General features: G+C 47.7%; 1 protein-coding gene across 23 annotated transcripts in view; it reads right to left on the bottom strand.

Moving 5' to 3' along the window:
* Positions 1-12,425, bottom strand: part of NINL (ninein like) — a 136,312-nt gene extending 123,887 nt beyond the window's left edge. For 5 of the 23 annotated variants that reach the window (XM_077951052.1, XM_015149635.3, XM_077951082.1 and 2 more), the window contains exon 1: positions 12,301-12,425. The gene's annotated coding sequence lies outside the window, so the exon portion shown is untranslated. Of the gene's footprint in view, positions 1-5,793; positions 5,885-9,210; positions 9,297-12,300 lie in introns of those variants that run through there. The other 18 variants (XM_077951053.1, XM_077951059.1, XM_077951083.1 and 15 more) reach the window with 9 other exon arrangements.
* Between the last annotated feature and the right edge of the window lie 6,412 nt (positions 12,426-18,837).

Here is an 18,837-nt window from a genome sequence, read left to right as displayed (position 1 = left end):
AGCTGGGCATGGTGGCACGCGCCTGTAGTGCCAGCTACCCGGGAGGCTGAGGCAGGATAATTGCCTGAACCTGGGAACCCAGGAGGTGGCGGCTGCAGTAAGCCGAGATCATGCCATTTGCACTCCTGCCTGGGTGCCAAGAGCAAAACTCCATCTCAAAAAAAAAAAAAAAAGAATAAAATAACACAGCCTATAAAATCTATGTTGAAAAATCCTAAGAACAGTCTACCCCTTTTCTCATGATTATTCCAACTTTCATATCTGAAATTCCAGCCATGCAATTAGGAGCCTAGAGGCATAGCACACAACACTGATGCTCTTCTACGACCTCTACACGTATCCTAAAGTGCACAGAATCTGACAAAGGTCTGAATATTTGGGGCTTCTATTTCTAAAGAATGAGCCTGCTGTGAAGGTCAGTGTCAATACCAACAATTCAAAGGCCCTAAAAGAGGATTCAGAATTGCCCATCCCCCTAAATGTAGATAAAACACAGTAGTCTGAGGAGCCCACTGATGGGAAAATTACCATATTTTGCTATTGCAACTACTTGAAGTCCATGCCAAACAAACTAAAATAAAATGTTACAATCCTGGGCTGATGCAAAGTTTCCCCTGAGTCAAACGAAAAAGACTTTGCATGGAACCGTTTCTAAGTCTGACACACATGGAGTTCAAGGTCTGAATAGACCTGAAAAGTTTCCAACATGGTGGTGACTAGGGACCCTGGAGCAGACAAGAGCCCAGGGCGTCAGGCCACATAGCCTGTTCCATATAGCACACCTGTTCCTGGTGGTCGGAAATGAATTCCCTGCGAACATCCAGTGTAAAAATCACCCAGAAACAGGAACCAGTACGGGAAAGTAACCTGGGAAGGAGTGTGGGGAGCCAGGAAGCAGAGAAACCAGCCACACACCTGCCTTTCACTGACGACTGTGCTCAGAGCTGTTTGCCTAAAGTGTATCTGTTATTTGAATGATTCTAGTAAATGACTGTTTCAAAAGTCCCCTATTTTAAATCACAGAATTTTAGAGCTCTATGGCACCTTAAATTCCCTTGTCCATTATCTTAACTAACTTGGGGAAACTATTCTCACTTGACTATGGAGAAAATGAAGCACAGACATCTGGATCCCAAAGTCATTTCAAGAAACAAAGCTAGTGTCTGTGCCATGGCATGACTGGGCAAGGGCCTTGTGCCCGCCACCGTCTTTTTTTTTTTTTCTATGAGAATGCTTTATTAGGCATAAAAATGCCATTAAAATGCTTTAAAATGCAATAGGAGGAGATATGAGACACAAAGAACAAGTACATAGTGACACATGGCTATCAGAACACTCAAAGAATCCACACCACTTCCACCCTTTACCCAGAAAAGGAAGGATCTAGGCCACCTCCTCCTCATGCATGCCCCACTTTACAGGAAGTGTCCGCATCTCCCCTCCTAGACAGGTCCTGGAGCTCCTCCCATTGTACCTTCTGGGGCCATCGGTGGCTAAAAATCAGGTTTCTGTTCCTTGAGGGAGGAAACAGAGGAAGCACAGATTGGCATGGTAGATAGAGGTGCAGACAGAAATCCAGTCTGGAATATATTGAGTTTACTGTAGCTACATGGCATGGGAGTGGAATCCTGGAGTGCAGATGTGGGCATGAGGGTCTGAAAAAACGTCACATGCAAAGCTCCTAGGAGTCTTCTTTTTTCCCACCTCTTCACATAACAGAGCCAGAAAAAAATATAGTATTTCACCAAATTTGAGATGCCACTAATTCTAAGACAGATGACGACGAAAGACTGCTGTCAAAATGTGACCCAGTGCTAAGATGGCATCAGTTTTTAAATGTACCCCCAAATCAAACATATTATCATGTAAAGAAAAAAAAAGGTTTATCTTAGAATAGATGAAATATAGTAAACTTTTTATTGGTAGGTCTTTAGATGGCAGTGAAGACAGGACTGACTTTTTAACTTGTTATTCTGAAAAAATTTCAAACGTATAGAAAATTTAAAAGAATAGGCTGGGCTCGATGGCTCACACCTGTAATCCCAGCACTTTGGGAGGCCGAGGCGGGCGGATCACGAGGTCAGGAGATCGAGACCATCCTGGATAACACGGTGAAACCCTGTCTCTACTAAAAATACAAAAATTAGCTGGGTGTGGTGGCGGGTGCCTGTAGTCCCAGCTACTCCCGACACTGAGGCAGGAGAATGGCATGAACCCAGGAGGCAGAGCTTGCTGTGAGCCGAGATCGCGCCACTGCACTCCAGCCTGGGCGACACAGCGAGACTCCATTTCAAAAAAAAAAGAAAGAAAGAAAGAATAGGCCCGGCATGGTGGCTCACGCCTGTAATCCCAGCACTTTGGGAGGCCGAGGCGGGTGGATCATGAGGTCAGGAATTCGAGACCAGCTTGGCCAACATGGTGAAACCCCGTCTCTACTAAAAAATAAAAAATTAGCCGGGTGTGGTGGTGTGCACCTGTAATCCCAGTTACTCGAGAGCCTGAGGCAGGAGAATCGTTGGAACCCAGGAGGCAAAGGTTGCAGTGAGCTGAGATTGCACCATCCAGCCTGGGTGACAGAGCAAGAGTCCGTGTCAAAAAAAAAAAAAAAAAATTGTTAGAATAGTACAAAAAATTATCTAATACTCCCTCACCCGGCTGGCTTCAACACCTGTTTCCACTTTCCCCCTTTATCATGACCATTTTGTCATTTTCTCTCTCTCACTTCCTCCCTCCCTCCATATCATCTATCTACCCCCACTCCTCTCCTTCTCCATTTGAAACTGGGTATCAGACTTTGTGTCCCTGTGTCCCTAAATAGTTCAAAATGTATTCACTAAGCTCAAGGAGACAGTCACGGTACAACAAACGAGGGAAATTTGACATTTATACAATCCACCATTCAGATTCAAATTCTGTCCATGGTGCCAACAATGTCCTTTACAGCTGTCTTTTTCACCCCAGTCCAGGTTCCAATTCAGAGTCAAGCACTGTACACAGTTTTCCTGTTCCTTTAAACCAGACCATTTTCTCAGTCTCTGTGTTTCCTAACTTTGAAATTTTTGGAGTACACACAGGCAGGGCTTTTTGTAGACTGTCCCACAGAGTCTGTCTGGTGTCTGCACAATTAGATTCAGGGGTGGCAGGAACACCTGGGTCAGGTGTGTCCTTGGCACATCTCATGGGGGCACGCATGTCTCATTACTGGTGACAGTAACTGCAGTTGCTTGGTTAGCATGGTGACTCCAGCAGGGTAGTCACCTTTACGTGAGTTTGAATTATGAGAAGTTTATTCATTTTTATTTCACTTCACTTTTTTGAGACAAGATCTTGCTCTGTTACCCAGGTTGGAATGCAGTGGTGCATCTCCACTCACTACAGCCTCCACTTCCCGTGCTCAAGTGATCCTCCTACCTCAGCTTCTCAAGTAGCTTGGACCACAGGCACATGCCTTTGCACCTAGCTAATTTTTCCTTTTTTTTTTTTTTTTTTTTTTGTAGAGATGGGGTTTCAGTACATTGCCCGGGTTGGTCTTGAACTCCTGAGCTCAAGGGATCCTCTCACCTCAGACTCCCAAAGTTCTGGGATGACAGGCATGAGCCCACCGTGCCCAGCCTGAGAATTTTAAGTGGTAAAAATCTACAATTCTAAGAGTCTTACTTTATGTGCACAGTTGTAAATAATAAAAACCCAATAAGAATTTAAAATGTATCAAGAATTGCTTAGTTTTAAAGCTGTGCAACCGTGTACACTATCAACTACAGTTTAAAACTTTTGCCACAGAGCAAGGCCTGGCTGGTCTTGAACTATGCAGGCTGTGGACTGTGTCCACTTCGGACCCGCCCCTGCAAACGTCCTGCTTGACACAGTTTCCTGAGGAACCCTACTAGAAATCAGTACAGGTCATTAATGTAGATTCTGGGGTTCCGAAATTGGGCATCCACGTTTCTGTCCCTAACCAGAGTCGGGGAAAATCTCCACCTGTCACTTACTTTCATTTGGGGCCTTGGAGAGCAGTGACACCGTCACCTGAAGCAGGAAGCTAACTGGCTGGGCTGCAGCCCGCCCTCCGGAGTCCCTGCTGGTCATCGCAGGACTGTGGGTACTCAGTTTTACTCACCGGTCCACATGGAGATATGCGTTCCCAAGTCTGTTCAAGGCCCTGCCCCCTCTCCTGTGTTAGAGATCTGTCACGCTACCCACTTCTGCCTGCCTGGTTTTGTCCTCATCCCGAGCATAGCTGAAGCCCCAAGGCCACGTGGCTGGACAGTCCAGCACATCCTTCCTCAGGTCACCTGAGTACAGGACAGGCAGAGGCCTTCCAGATACAAGGAGCTCATCCTGGGGTTGGGACAACCTGCTCAAAATCTGCACCGAGCAGACTCTCCCTGTTGATTTTTAAATAATTAATAAGCTGTTTACTACATTCCTATGCCCTTGAAATGAAAACTCCAAGTCAGTGAATATTTCACTATATTGACTGACGCTGGTTCTCATGTTTAGGGTCTGACACCACCCGTGACTCTAAGGGGAACCTGGAGGCCCTCAGTGTGAATGGAGCTCCTGTGAGGTCCATCCTGGCAGGGGAAGCCCACCACCCCTCTTTGTGTGGGGCCAGCAGAAGATCGGGCCTTGTTATTTCCCAGTCCCAGGAACAGACTCATTTTTCTGAAATATTTTCTTTTCCTTTTTTTTTTTTTTCTTTTTGAGACGAAGTTTCACTCTTGTTGCCCAGGCTGGAATGCAATGGCGCAATCTCAGCTCACCGCAACCTCTGCCTCCCGGGTTCAAGAGATTCTCCTGCCTCAGCCTACCGAGTAGCTGGGATTACAGGCATGTACCACCACACCTGGCTAATTTTGTATTTTTAGTAGACATGGGGTTTCTCTGTGTTGGTCAGGCTGGTCTCGAACTCCCAACCTCAGGTGACCTGCCTGCCTCGGCCTGCCAAAGTGCTGGGATTACACACGTGATTTTTTTTTTTTGAGACGGAATGTCACTCTGTCACCAGGCTGGAGTGCAGTGGTGAAATCTTGGCTCACTGCTACCTCTGCCTCCCAGGATCAAGCGATTCTCCCACGTCAGTCTCTGGAGTAGCTGGGATTATAGGCGTGCCTATAATCTTTTTCTATTTTTGGTAGAGATAATTTTTTTATCTCTACCTGGCTAATTTTTCTATTTTTGGTAGAGATGGGGTTTCACCATGTTGATCAGGCTGGTCTCAAATTCCTGACCTCAAGTGATCTGCCCGCCTCAGTCTCCCAAAGTGCTGGGATTACAGGTATAAGCCACCTCACCCAGCCCAGAAATGTTATTTCCATGGGCGCACACACTCACACAAAGCCCACAAAAGGCAAAGCACAATTCATTAAGTCCTCAATACTCTTGCTTAAAAATGGAATTTGATCGGCCAGGCTTGGTGGCTCACACCTGTAATGCCAGCACTTTGGGAGGCTGAGGCAGGCGGATCATGAGGTCAGGAGATCGAGACCATCTCGGCTAACACAGTGAAACCCTGTTTCTACTAAAAATACAAAAAATTAGCTGGGCAAGGTGGCGGACGCCTGTAGTCCCAACTACTCGGGAGGCTGAGGCAGGAGAATGGCGTAAACCCGGGAGGCGGAGCTTGCAGTGAGCTGAGATCCGGCCACTGCACTCCAGCCTGGGTGACAGAGCGAGACTCCATCTCAAAAAAAAAAAAAAAAAAAAAAGGAATTTAATCAAGCAGTAAAGCTCAAGCAAACTTAAATTAAATTAAATTAAATTAAATTAAATTAAATGGAGTCATGCACATACCTGTAGTCCCAGCTACTTGGGAGGCTGAGGTGGGAGAATGCTTGAACCTAGGAGTTCAAGTCAAGCCAGGCAACACAGTGAAACTCTGTCTCTAAAACATAAATAGATAAAATAAAAACGGGACTTTGAGCTAACAATCCTCATACTGCTTCTCAACCAGCATGTGTAGACAGGATCACATAAGTCACAGCTTTTCTCTAGCACTGAAAACACCCCGTTTTCTTGTTAAGGTAAAGAAATGATACAGTCATAGGCAGTAAGGTATGCTGGAAACCCCATTGTGTTGGGAGGCACAGTGGGGGACATGGAATTTGCAGAGCCTGCCCAGACCCGAGCACCCTGACCTCCATGTGACCTTGAGCATGTTATTATCCTCCCTGACCCTCGCACTCTGTGCTTGAGATGGGGGCAACAGCACACCCGGCTCAGCCTCCTGCTGTGAGTACTCCGTGAAAGAATTTAACAAAAACACTGAGAACAGTACCTGGCACCTACTGAATGCTCATTCAAAATTTAAAAACAAAACACCAGGAGACCTGAGCTCCATTTCTGGCAGCCACAACCAGTGCACAAGTCATGCACGGGGACTGGGCACAGGTGACACGCTACCTGTATGGTGAGGCTCACACAGCCCCCATGGACCAGGCACCCGAAAGCCTGTCCTTCCTGTCCCCACACCCCCACGGCACCCTGCCTCTGGACAGCCCAGGGGAGGCCTCCTGGTGACTGGTTCAAACGGTCCAGGACTCCACTACCCTGGCTGGGGGCACCAGCTGTCACTCCTCCCTCTTCAGAAAGGCACAGAAGCCACAGAAGCCAAGCTCCCTCTCCTCACTGATGTGAGAGGCTGTGTGCAGAAGAGGAGCCATCTGGGTCCCTCAGGGCCACTTCAACCATGGAGCAGCCCATCCTGAGGTCTTCTGTGAACTCCCTGTGTATTTAAGCCAGACTGAGTTGGGTTTTCCATCACTAGTGGCTAAAATATCCTAACTCATATACTCTATAAATGTAAAATTCTTTACCAAAGGCTTAAAAACTGAGAGATTTTGAAGAGTGACTGACCCTCAGGTCTCTGACCACTCTTAGAAACTCCAACAAACCAAAATCATTACTTTACTCAACAAAGTAGATGCAAAAACAAGGTTGTAAGAGGATGTGTGGGCCAGGCACAGTGGCTCAAGCCTGTAATCCCAGCACTTTGGGAGGCCGAGGCGGGCTGATCACCTGAGGTCAGGAGTTCGAGACCAGCCTAGCCAACGTGGTGAAACCCCGTCCCTACTAAAAAATACAAAAATTACCTGGCCATGGAGGTGGACGCCTGTAATCCCAGCTATTCAGGACGCTAAGACAGGAGAATCACTTGAACCTAGCAGGCAGAGGTTGCGGTGAGCCAAGATTGCGCCATGGCACTCCAGCCTGGGTGACAGAGTGAGACTCCATCTCAAAAAAAAAAAAAAAAATTGTGCCAATTGCCCCTTATGAGATACAAAGTAACAATCAATGCACAAAAATTGGTATATCCTAGAGCTTCTCAAACTTGATTGCCTCAGAGGTACCTGGAGAGTTCTGCTGTTTCAGAAACTAACAAATGACTTTTACTCCAGGGAGACTATACAGCAGTCTTGGGGAAAACGGGTCACCTCGCTTGGAGGATGATGGAAGGCTCTATTATCTTTCTGAAGTCCGAGGAAAGACAATCCGGGTTCAGAGAGGGGAGTACAACCGGGCAGCGCCAGATGCATGCTTGAACCTAGGTCAAAAAAGGATGAAAATACAAGCCATGCTCCAAAAGACTCCTCTGTCCCAGAAAACTGTCCATCAGGCCGGGCACAGTGGCTCAAGCCTGTAATCCCAGCACTTTGGGAGGCCGAGACAGGCGGATCACGAGGTCAGGAGATCGAGACCATCCTGGCTAACACGGTGAAACCCTGTCCCTACTAAAAAATACAAAAAACTAGCCGGGCGAGGTGGCGGGCGCCTATAGTCCCAGCTACTTGGGAGGCTGAGGCAGGAGAATGCCGTGAACCTGGGAGGCGGAGCTTGCAGTGAGCTGAGATCTGGCCACTGCACTCCAGCCTGGGCGACAGAGCGAGATTCCATCTCAAAAAAAAAAAAAAAGAGAGAAAACTGTCCATCAATTCACAAACAACAATAATCATAATCTAGGAGGCTCAAAGTTACCCCAAGGTGGGAAAAGGAAAGCCTACCTCCAAATAGCTCCAGGTAGAGTTATGACCCAAACTTTTGGTCTCCGCTTGTGAGTAACCAAATGTCTTTGCCTTAAGCCTGAATTCCTAATCTGCACTTGAAGCCAAGGACTAAGCTAAACTCAAACCTAGATTCCAGTTACAATCACCGCTGCTCAACTACCTGTGCAATAACCAAGGAATGGAACAGTAAAGTGGCCACAGAGCTGGAAATGCCTTCCAGGGCAGAGGACACTATTACCTGCAGCTAGGAAGCCACACCAGTTCAGGTGTGAGGCCAAGACACTGCTTCTGTTTTTGCTTCCTGCTTCCAAATCTGTCTTGTGCCAGGAAAGAGGAAAGCTATCTAGTAGCTACCTGCTCGTGGCAAGATCCAAAAGTAGGCTTGGCGCAGTGGCTCACACCCGTAATCCCACCACTTTGGGAGGCCAAGGCAGGTGGGTCATTTGAGGTCAGGAGTTTGAGACCAGCCTGGCCAACATGGTGAAACTGTCTCTACTAAAAATACAAAAATTAGCTGGGCATGGTGTCAGGCACCTATAATCCCAGCCACTCAGGAGGCTAAGGCAGGAGAATCGCTTGAACCCGGGAGGCAGAGATTGTAGTGAGCCAAGATCATGCCACTGCACTCCAGCCCGGGCGACAGAGCGAGACTCCGTCTCAAAAAAAAAAAAAAGACTTACAACATGCTCTTAGCAAATGACCATATCAATTCACCCACCTCAGAGCAGTCCTATAAATCACAACGTATGGGGTAAGTATGAGTTAGCAAAAAAGTTTCCATCCAAGTTAATATAAACCGCTCAATTAAATTTTGCTTAAGTCCGGCCAGGCGTGGTGGCTCATGCCTGTAATCTCAGCACTTTGGGAGGCTGAAGCAGGTGGATCACGAGGTCAGGAGATGGAGACCATCCTGGCCAACATGGTGAAACCCCGTTTCTACTAAAATACAAACATTTAGCCGGGCGTGCTGGTGCACACCTGTAATTCCAGCTACTCAGAAGGCTGAGGCAGGGGAATCGCTTGAACCTGGGAGACGGAGATAGCAGTGACCCAAGATCATGGCACCTGGCGAAAGAGCGAGACTCCATCTCAAAAAAGAAAAAGAAAAAAACTTTTTGCTTAAGTCCTAGTTATTCCTCTATAAAGTGCTTTCTTTCTAATTTGATGGAGTTAAATGTTATCTGATGCCAGGTGTGGTGGCTCATACCTGTAATGCCAGCACTTTGGTAGGCTGAGGCAGGTGGATCACTTTAGTCCAGGAGTTGGAGACCACCCTGGGCAAGACTCCTGGCTCTACATTTAAAAAAAAGAAAAAAAAAAAAATTCTGAAGTCCAAGTTCCTCGGAGAAGGCTTGCTATTTTCTCATTCTACAAAAAAGAGTTATCCTCTAATATTTATTGCACCTGAACTTCATATTCATGCACCTGAACTAATATTTATTGCACCTGAACACATTCCACTTTTATTTGACAATACAGATCGGTTCAATCTGTCATCATTTAAACCACTAATGGATGATGTATAAGTGAAATGAAAGGGACAAGCGTGAAAGTAGACTGCTTCTCTAACACCTGAGCATTTTCCTTTTAATATAAAAGTATTCTTGCACACAGTTCATAAAACTGCTAGACTGCTGATTCAGTGTTCTGTTTAACAGATGAGTTTTAACTACTTAAAAACAAAACAAAACTGCTTTCTACAACTATCTGATCTTTGACAAACCTGACAAAAACAAGCAATGGGGAAAGGATTTCCTATTTAATAAATGGTGCTGGGAAAACTGGCTAGCCATATGCAGAAAACAGAAACTGGACCCCTTCCTTACACCTTGTGCAAAAATAAACTCAAGATGGATTAAAGACTTAAATGTAAAACCCAAAACCATAAAAAACCTAAAAGAAAACCTAGGCAATACTATTCAGGACATAGGCATGCGCAAAGACTTCATGACTAAAACACCAAAAGCAATGGCAACAAAAGCCAAAACTGACAAATGGAATCTAACCTAAGAGCTTCTCCACAACAAAAGAAACTATCTTCAGAGTTAACAGGCAACCTACAGAATGGGAGAAAACTTTTGCAATCTACCCTTCTGACAAAAGTCTAATATACAGAATCTACAAGGAACTTAAATTTACAAGAAAAAAACAACCCCATCAAAAAGTGGGCAAAGGTTATGAACAGACACTTCTCAAAAGAAGACATTTACGCAGTCAACAAACATATATATAAAAAAAAAGCTCATCATCACTGGTCATTAGAGAAATGTAAATCAAAACCACAATGAGATAACATCTCACACCAATTAGAATGGTAATTATTAAAAAGTCAGGAAACAACGGATGCTGGAGAGGCTGGGGAGAAATAGGAAGGCTTTTACACTGTTGGTGGGAGTGTAAATTAGTTCAACCATTGTGGAAGACAGTGTGGCGATTCCTCAAGGATCCAGAACCAGAAATACCATTTGACCCGGCGATCCTATTACTGGGTATATACCCAAAGAACTATAAATCATTCTACTATAAAGACGCATAAACGTGTATGTTTATTGCAGCACTATTTACAATAGCAAAGACCTGGAACCAACCCAAAAGGCCATCAATGATAGACTGAATAAAGAAAATGTGGTACATATACACTGTGGAATACTATGTAGCCATAAAAAAGAATGAGTTCATGTCCTTTGCAGGAACATGTATGAAGTGGGAAGCCATCATTCTCAGCAAACTAACACAAGAACAGTAAACCAAACACCGTATGCTCTCACTCATAAGTGGGAGCTGACAACGAGAACACATGGGCACAGGGAGGGGAACATCACACACCTCACACACCGGGACCTGTGGGTGGGGGGAAGGGGAGGGAGAGCATTAGGACAAATACCTAATGCATGTGGGCCTTAAAATCTAGATGCCGGGTTGATAGGTGCAGCAAAATATCATGGCACATGTATACCCATGTAACAAACCCGACCGTTCTGCACATGTATCCCAGAACTTAAAGTAAAATAAAATTTAAAAACAAAAACAAAACAAAACAAAAACTTGGCCGGGCACAATGGCTCAAGCCTGTAATCCCAGAACTTTGGGAGGCCGAGGCAGCTGGATCACCTGAAGGTCAGGAGTTCGAGACCAGCCTGACCAACATGGTGAAACCCCCATCTCCACTAAAAATACAAAACATTAGCTGGGCGTGGTAAGAGGCGCCTGTAATCCCAGCTACTCGGGAGGTTGAGGCAAGAGAACTGCTTGAATCCGGGAGGCGGGGGTTACAGTGAGCCGAGATCACGCCATTGCACTCCAGCCTGGGCAACAAGAGTGAAACTTCGTTGTCAAAAACAGCAACAACAAGAACAACAACAACTCTGCTTTTAAAAGTATTTTAAGTCCGGTATGAAAAATCTGGAAGTCATAGCAAACGCCTCTAAGAAGAAACTTACCATCACTCATGACCCCTCTTACTACTGACCTTGAAAATCACTTGCCCTTCTCCAAGGCCCCGCCAGCTTCATGGGTCTGAACCTCCTCCCTAGTTCCAGGGCTTGGCCTAAGTCTCACGGAGCAGAAAGAAACGTGGCCACCCTTCCTCACCTGAGTCCCGTGCAAACATACAACCCTACACAGAGCTCCTAACAATGGAGCATCAGTACCCAGGCAGGATGAATGAGTATGAATGCAACGCGATCAGAAACTCCCACGTCGTGTGTGTGAGTTGTGCGCACAGGCGAGAGGAAGGGAGCGAATCTGCAAAACGAGTACAACAGATAAAACTCGCAACAGACTTCACCCTTTCAATCAACCGACCGAAGCGCCACAATGCGGGACACGCTCCGTAGGGGGCCGCAGCCACACTGGCGGGAGGAAATCCTGGGCCTCGACAGGCGCCAGGAGAAACGGCCCGCGCTGGGCAGACGGTGGGCACCGCTGCGCTCAGGACCGCGGGGAGCCCCGGCCAAGGCCGCCCGCCCCCCGCCGAGCCTCGGGGCTCTGCTGGACCCGGCCCTCGTTCCCATGGCGCCCGCGCCGCCGCCGTCGGGAAACCAGGTTTTCAAGCGTTCGGCCCAGCGGGCGCGGTATTTTAGGGCGTGACCCCCGCCCAGCCCTCGAGGGCGACCGGAAGAGCAGGCACCACTGCGGATGGGCCGAATCTGAGCCCCGCACCGAGAGGAGCACCCGAGGCCGCGCTCCCGGAGCCGGGTCCGGTGACTGAGGCGCGGGTCGCGAGGCAGGGGCGGCCCCGGACTTTTGACCCCACCCGCTGCCCGAACGGCCGGCCGGAAGCCCTGGCCCATCTCACCTGGGAGGCGCCTGGGCCAGAAGCGCGGCACCACCCCAGTCCAGCCGGCAGCTCTTTGTGTCTGGAGGCCGCGACGCAACACTCCTCCCGGCCTCGAGGCACCGCCCCCTCGGTGTCCTGGCGCGGCGGGCGAACGGGGGGCGGGGCGGGGCGGGTCCGGGATTGCGGGGCGGGGTGGGGGCAAGGCGGCCGCAAATCTCAGAGCGGCTCGGGCCAGTTTGGAGCCTGGGGTGATCCTTGGAGCTGACCTCGCTGGTCCCTGTCGGGGCCCTGCGCGCTGCGGAGCTTGGCGGTTCGCAGCTCTGGGGGTAGCATCTTCTGTAACAAGCCCGGAGGCCGGCCAGGCAGGGATAATACCCCAAACCCACCACTGAGGAAACCGCGATTTAAAACCTAGATCGTCACGTTTCCACCGCATATTAAATCAATACAGGTTGAGCACCCCAATCCAAGCATCTGAAATCCGAAATGCTTCAAAAGCTGAAAGTTTCTGAGCGCTGACCTGATGCTCAAAAGAAACGCACATTGGAGCATTTCTTTTTTCTTCTTTTAACTTTCTTTTGTTTGAGAAAGGCTGTCACTTCTGTTGCCCAGGCTGGGATGCAGTGGAGCGGTCATGGCTCACTACAGCCTCGACTTTTCCGGCTATGGCGATCCTCCCGCCTCAGCGTCCCAGCCCCCAGTAGCTGGGACTGCAGGCACCTGCTACCATGTCCGCTAATTTTTGTATTTTTAGCACAGTCTCACTGTGTTGCCCAGGCTGGTCTCGAACTCCTAAGCTCAAGGGATCCACCATCTTGGCCTCCCAAAGTGCTGAGATTGCAGGCATGAACAACCAGGCCCAGGCTCTGGCTAATTTTTGTATTTTTTGTAAGAAAGGAGGCTTCACCATGTTGCCCAGGCTCGCCTGGAATTTCTGGCCTCGAATGATCCTCCCACCTTGGCCTCCCATAGTGCTGGGATTACTGGCATGAGACACCGCGCCTGGCCTCATTGGAGCATTTCTGATTTGGGATTTTCAGATTAGGGATGTTCAATTGGTATAATGCAAATATTCCAAAATCTGAAATCCTAAATGCTGCTGGTGCCAAGCATCTCTGTTAAGGGATATTCAACCTGTATGTATTTATCGAGCACCTACTAGGGTCAGGCATCGTCCTAGGGGCTGCCAACAGGGGGGCAAAAAATCCCTGCCCCTTATAGAGTTTACACGGAAAACAATTTAAAAACGTAAATACCCGGCCAGGCATAGTGGCTCATGCCTGTAATCCCAGCACTTTGGGATGCGGATGCAGGCAGATAGATCACCTGAGGCCAGGAGTTCGAGACCAACCTGACCAACATGGAGAAACCCCGTCTCTACTAAAAATACAAAAATAGCCGGGCGTGATGGCACGTGCCTGTAATCCCAGCTACTCAGGAGACTGAGGCAGGAGAATCGCTTGAACCTGGGAGGCAGAGGTTGTAGTGAGCCGAGATCATACCACTGTACTCCAGCTTGGGCGACAGAGCGAGACTCTGTCTCAAAAAAAAAAGTAAATACAGCCAGGCACGGTGACTCACGCCTGTAATCCCAGCACTTTGGGAGGCCACTGTGGGCAGATTGCCTGAGGACAGGAGTTCAAGACCAGCCTGGCCAACATGGTGAAACCCAGTGTCTACTGAAATACAAAAAAATTAGCCAGTTGTGGTTAACACGCGCCTGTAGTCCCAGCTACTCAGGAGGCTGAGGCACAAGAATTGCATGAACCCAGGAGTCAGAGGTTGCAGTGAGCTGAGATCTTGCTACTAGACTCCAGCTTGGGTGACAGATCAAGACTCTGTCTCCAAAAAATAAAAACATAAATATACAAAAATGTCAGAGAGTTATAAATATATCAGAATTACAAAATGAGCTCTACACTCTAGTACAGTACACTCTAGCATGAGAAAGGTGCATATATTTTGTAGGAACTCCACTTTAGAGGATGTGAGGATCAGAGGCAAAATTACTGGGGTGAGAAGGAACCAGGATGAAAGACAGGCTCTGAAGGCAAGCACAGGGAGGCACTCACAGTGTCTTCTAGACTGGGAGGTTTCTCTGACCTGCTGAGTGTGCCCGGATACCTTTTGCTATGCCTATGACCTGTCCCAACCAGTGTAGGGTACAATGGCAGGGCACACCGTGCAAAGGCGGTCCCCGTGGGATGCGCAGCCAAGACCCTGATGACTCCAGTTTATAACCCTGGATTCCCAGGGGTGCTCAGAGCCATGGGGGTTGCCATTGTGAAAAATGTCTTCTCTTCAGTGCTCCTGATGGGCTCCCACTCACTGGCTGGAGAATGAATTTGGTGTCAGAAGATATGGATAGTGCCACTTACTAGCTGTTTGACTGTGGATCACCCAGTCATGTAACATCTGTAATCTCAGTTTCATTTCCAAAATAGAAATGTAAAAATTACCCATTGCACAGGAGTGTACTGAATTTATTTGTTATTTTATTTCTTGAGACAGGATCTCAGTCTGTTACCCAGGCTGGAGTGGGGTGGTGTGATCACAGCTCACTGCAGCTTTGATCTCCTGGGCTTAAGTGATTTTCCCACCTCAGCCTCCCAAGCAGCTGCACTACAGGTGCACCCCCACACCTGGCTAGCTTACTAATTTTTTGTAGAGATGGGGTGTATGTTGCCCAGGCTGGTCTTGAACTCCTGGGTTCAAATGATCCTCCCACCTTGGCCTCCCAAAGTACTGAGATTGCAGGCATGAGGCACCATGCCCGGTAGAGCATACCGAATTTAAATGACTAGGAGTTCTCCACTTTGACTACTTAAAAATTAAAAACACCAGTGCCTGCATCCTACCTCCAGACATTCCAATTTTATTGTTGTGTAGGGAAAACTCTCTACTCCCACACCGCACCGACAGTCAACACAGAAGACCTATGACTAAGTGTGTGGGGGGTTTTCTCCACGCACCAACCAGCAGACACCAGCTGGGCATCCTCTAATTCAATTCTGTCACTACCTGGAGGGAGCGTCAGATCCCACAGGGTAAGGACTCAGTCCCCAAGACTCCTCACACACACCAGTCGCCAGTCCGGGCCTCCACAGAACTTCTGACAGATCCACTTCAAGTTGAGGTTCCCATGACCCTCTGACCCCCTGTTTGGTTTCGATTAATTTCCTGGAGTGGCTCACAGAACTCAGAGAAACGCTTATGTTCACTGGTTTATTTTTTTTATTTGTTTTTGAGACGGATTGTTGCTCTGTCGCCCAGGCTGCAGTGCAGTGGTATGATCTCAGCTCACTGCAACCTCCGCCTACCACGTTCAAGTGATTGTTGTGCCTCAGCCTCCCAAGAAGCTGGCACTACAGGCATGCACCACCACACCTGGCTAGATTTTATATTTTTAGTAGAAACAGGGTTTCGTCATGTTGGCCAAGCTGGTCTCGAGCTCCTGACCTCAGGTGATCTGCCTGCCTCGGCCTCCCAAAGTGCTGGGATTACAGGCGTGAGCCACCATGCCTGGCCCGCTAGTTTATTATAATGGATATTGTAAAGGACACAGGTGAAGAGATGCATAGGGCAAGGTTTGGAGGAAGGGGGAGAGCTTCCATACCTCCCTGGGTGCCACCATCCAGGAACCTCCACTGTTCAGCTACCCAGAAGTTCACTGAACCCTGTCCTCTTGGGGTTTTATAGAAGCTTCGTGACATCAGCATTCCTTCTCCCAGGGAGTAGGGTAAGACCCTCTCATGGGAGAGTCTTAAGACCCGCAATTGATGGCAGGGCATGTTGGCTCACTCCTGTAATCCCAGCACTTTCGGAGGCCGAGGTGGGCGGATCACAAGGTCAGAAGATCGAGACCATCCTGGCCAACATGGTGAAACCCCATATTTACTAAAAATACAAAAATTAGCCGGGCGTGGTTGCACATGCTTATAGTCCCAGCTACTTGGGAGACTGAGGCAGGAGAATCGCTTGAACCCGCGAGGCGGAGAGGTTACAGTGAGCCAAGGTCACACCACTGCACTCCAGCCTGGGCAACAGAGTGAGACTCCATCTAAAAATTAAAAAAAAAAGACCCACAATCAGAAAGCCAGGAGAAGGTCAGGGGCCTACCCCTGAGGCCCAACACAACATTATAACAAAGGACTATAACAAAGGACAAGGGCTATGGGAGTCATGTGCCAGTAACTGTGGATGACAATCAATGGATATCTTAACACCACAATTGTTCAGGAAAGAACCTTTGAATCAATCTTGACTCTCTCTCTTATACCCTACAGTGACATCATCACATCCTGATCGCTCTTTTTAAAAACTTTTTCTTGGCCAGGCGCAGGAGAGGCCGAGGTGGGGGTGAGTCACCTGAGGTCAGGAGTTCATGACCAGCCTGACTAACATGGTGAAACCCCATCTTTACTAAATACAAAAGGAAAACAGCCGGGCGTGGTGGTGCATGCCTGTAATCTGAGCTACTTGGGAGGCTGAGACAGGAGAATCGCTTGTACCTGGGAGGCAGAAGTTGCAGTGAGCAGAGATAGCGCCATTGCACTCAAGCCTGGGCAACAAGAGTGAAACTCTGTCTCACAAAAAAAGAAACAACAACAACAAAAAAAACTTTTTCTTTTGAATTAATGTTATCTTTACATAAAACTTGGAAACGTAGAAAAGAGAGGTTCCATATACTTCTCACTCAGGTCCTGTAAATATCAGCATCTTACATAGCCATGTTTTTTTTTTTTTAAGTAAAAACAAATACTTTTAAATAAAGTATACTTTATTTTTTTTTTATTTATTTTTTTTGAGACGGAGTCTCGCTCTGCCGCCCAGGCTGGAGTGCAGTGGCCGGATCTCAGCTCACTGCAAGCTCCGCCTCCCGGGTTCACGCCATTCTCCTGCCTCAGCCTCCCGAGTAGCTGGGACTACAGGCGCCCGCCACCTCGCCCGGCTAGTTTTTTGTATTTTTTAGTAGAGACGGGGTTTCACCGTGTTAGCCAGGATGGTCTCGATCTCCTGACCTCGTGATCCGCCCGTCTCGGCCTCCCAAAGTGCTGGGATTACAGGCTTGAGCCACCGCGCCCGGCCAAGTATACTTCATTAAGTATAACGTAGACAAGAAAAGTGCACATATCATAAGTGTACAGTTTGATAAATTTTCACACCGATGTAACCAGCAAAAGAACATTACCAGTGCCCCTGAAACCCTTCTTCCCTCCCATTCCAACACTACTGCCCCAAAGGGATTATCTTTTTTTTTTTTTTGAGAGGGAGTCTCGCGCTGTCGCCCAGGCTGGAGTGCAGTGGCTATCTTTTCATTTTAATGGAATATTTAGATATATTTCTTTCAATGCCTAGAACTAATCATTATCTATATTAATCTTCAAAACTGGACAAAGGGCAGAATGCTTTTAATTCTCTATCTCTTCTTCATCTCCCGTAAAATACTATCGGAGAATTCAATTCTCTATTGTTACTACTTTTAAGAACAGCTTATTTAGATTAACCACTTTCCTGGCTCATCTGCTTCCTATATCTCCTGTCTTTTTGTAGGGGTCTATAGCCATGTTTGATATTCTTTTCAGTTGTCCTCTTTCTCATCCCCCTTTCTATAGTTTGGAAATTTTCTACCTCATAATCTAAACCTTGCTTACCACGAGAGGATTTGGAAGTAGCAGAGATTTGTTTTCCCTGGCTGCCTTGAGCTGGCAGCTGCTTCTGGTCTCCAGAGGCAACAGGGGTGGTTGTTCTAGTGGGAGTAGCCACTCAATATGTTTCTGAAATATTTCCATGGTTATGTGTTCAGAACCTGCATCTATAGTCCATTTTACTGCTGTAGAAAATTTCCATTGTATAAATGTTACTGGGGGGTTCCTGCTCACAGAGCTCCCAGGATGGTGGCGGGCCCCTTCCAAGATGGTGGCAAGCCTCGTGTTCTCTGACCTGGGATTCTTGGCCTCACGGATTCCAACGAATGGAATCTTGGGCCATGGGTGAGTGTTATAGCTCTATTAGAAGCCGTGGGTCATGGAAGAGAACAGTGGAACCCAGTGACTAGTGTTGAGCTCGATTAGGATGAACCCAGGCACTTAGCCATGCAGGAACAATGGCAAGCCTTTAGCCCAATCGGGAGCGGCAATGGGCGCCTTGCTGGATCAGGAGCACAGCGGACACCCTGCTGGATCCGGAAGGATGGAAGTCAGCCTCAGGTCTGGCGGCAAACAGCAGTGGTGGACCCTGAGGGAAAGCTCAGCTCCAGCGGTAACAAACACGGACCAGAGGAGCGCAGTTGCAAGATTCAATAGAGTGAAAACAGAGCTCCCATACAAAGGGAGGGGACCCAAAGGGGGTTGCCCAGCCATGTTTTTTTATAATGGTGTAGTTATCGAAACCAGGAATTTAACATCAGTACATTACTATTAACTAAAGACTTTATTCAGGTTTTACCAGTTTTCCCACTAATGTCCCTCCCCTTTTCTTGTCAGTGCCGGATCCTTCCAGCATCCCATCACGGCCATTCCAACCCACTTACTCCCACCTTTAGTCCGTGTAATA

Source organism: Macaca mulatta, chromosome 10, assembly GCF_049350105.2.
Source record: "Macaca mulatta isolate MMU2019108-1 chromosome 10, T2T-MMU8v2.0, whole genome shotgun sequence".
Lineage (NCBI taxonomy): Eukaryota > Metazoa > Chordata > Mammalia > Primates > Cercopithecidae > Macaca > Macaca mulatta.
Note: the sequence above shows the minus strand (reverse complement) of the source record. Positions and strands in the feature narration are given on the sequence as shown.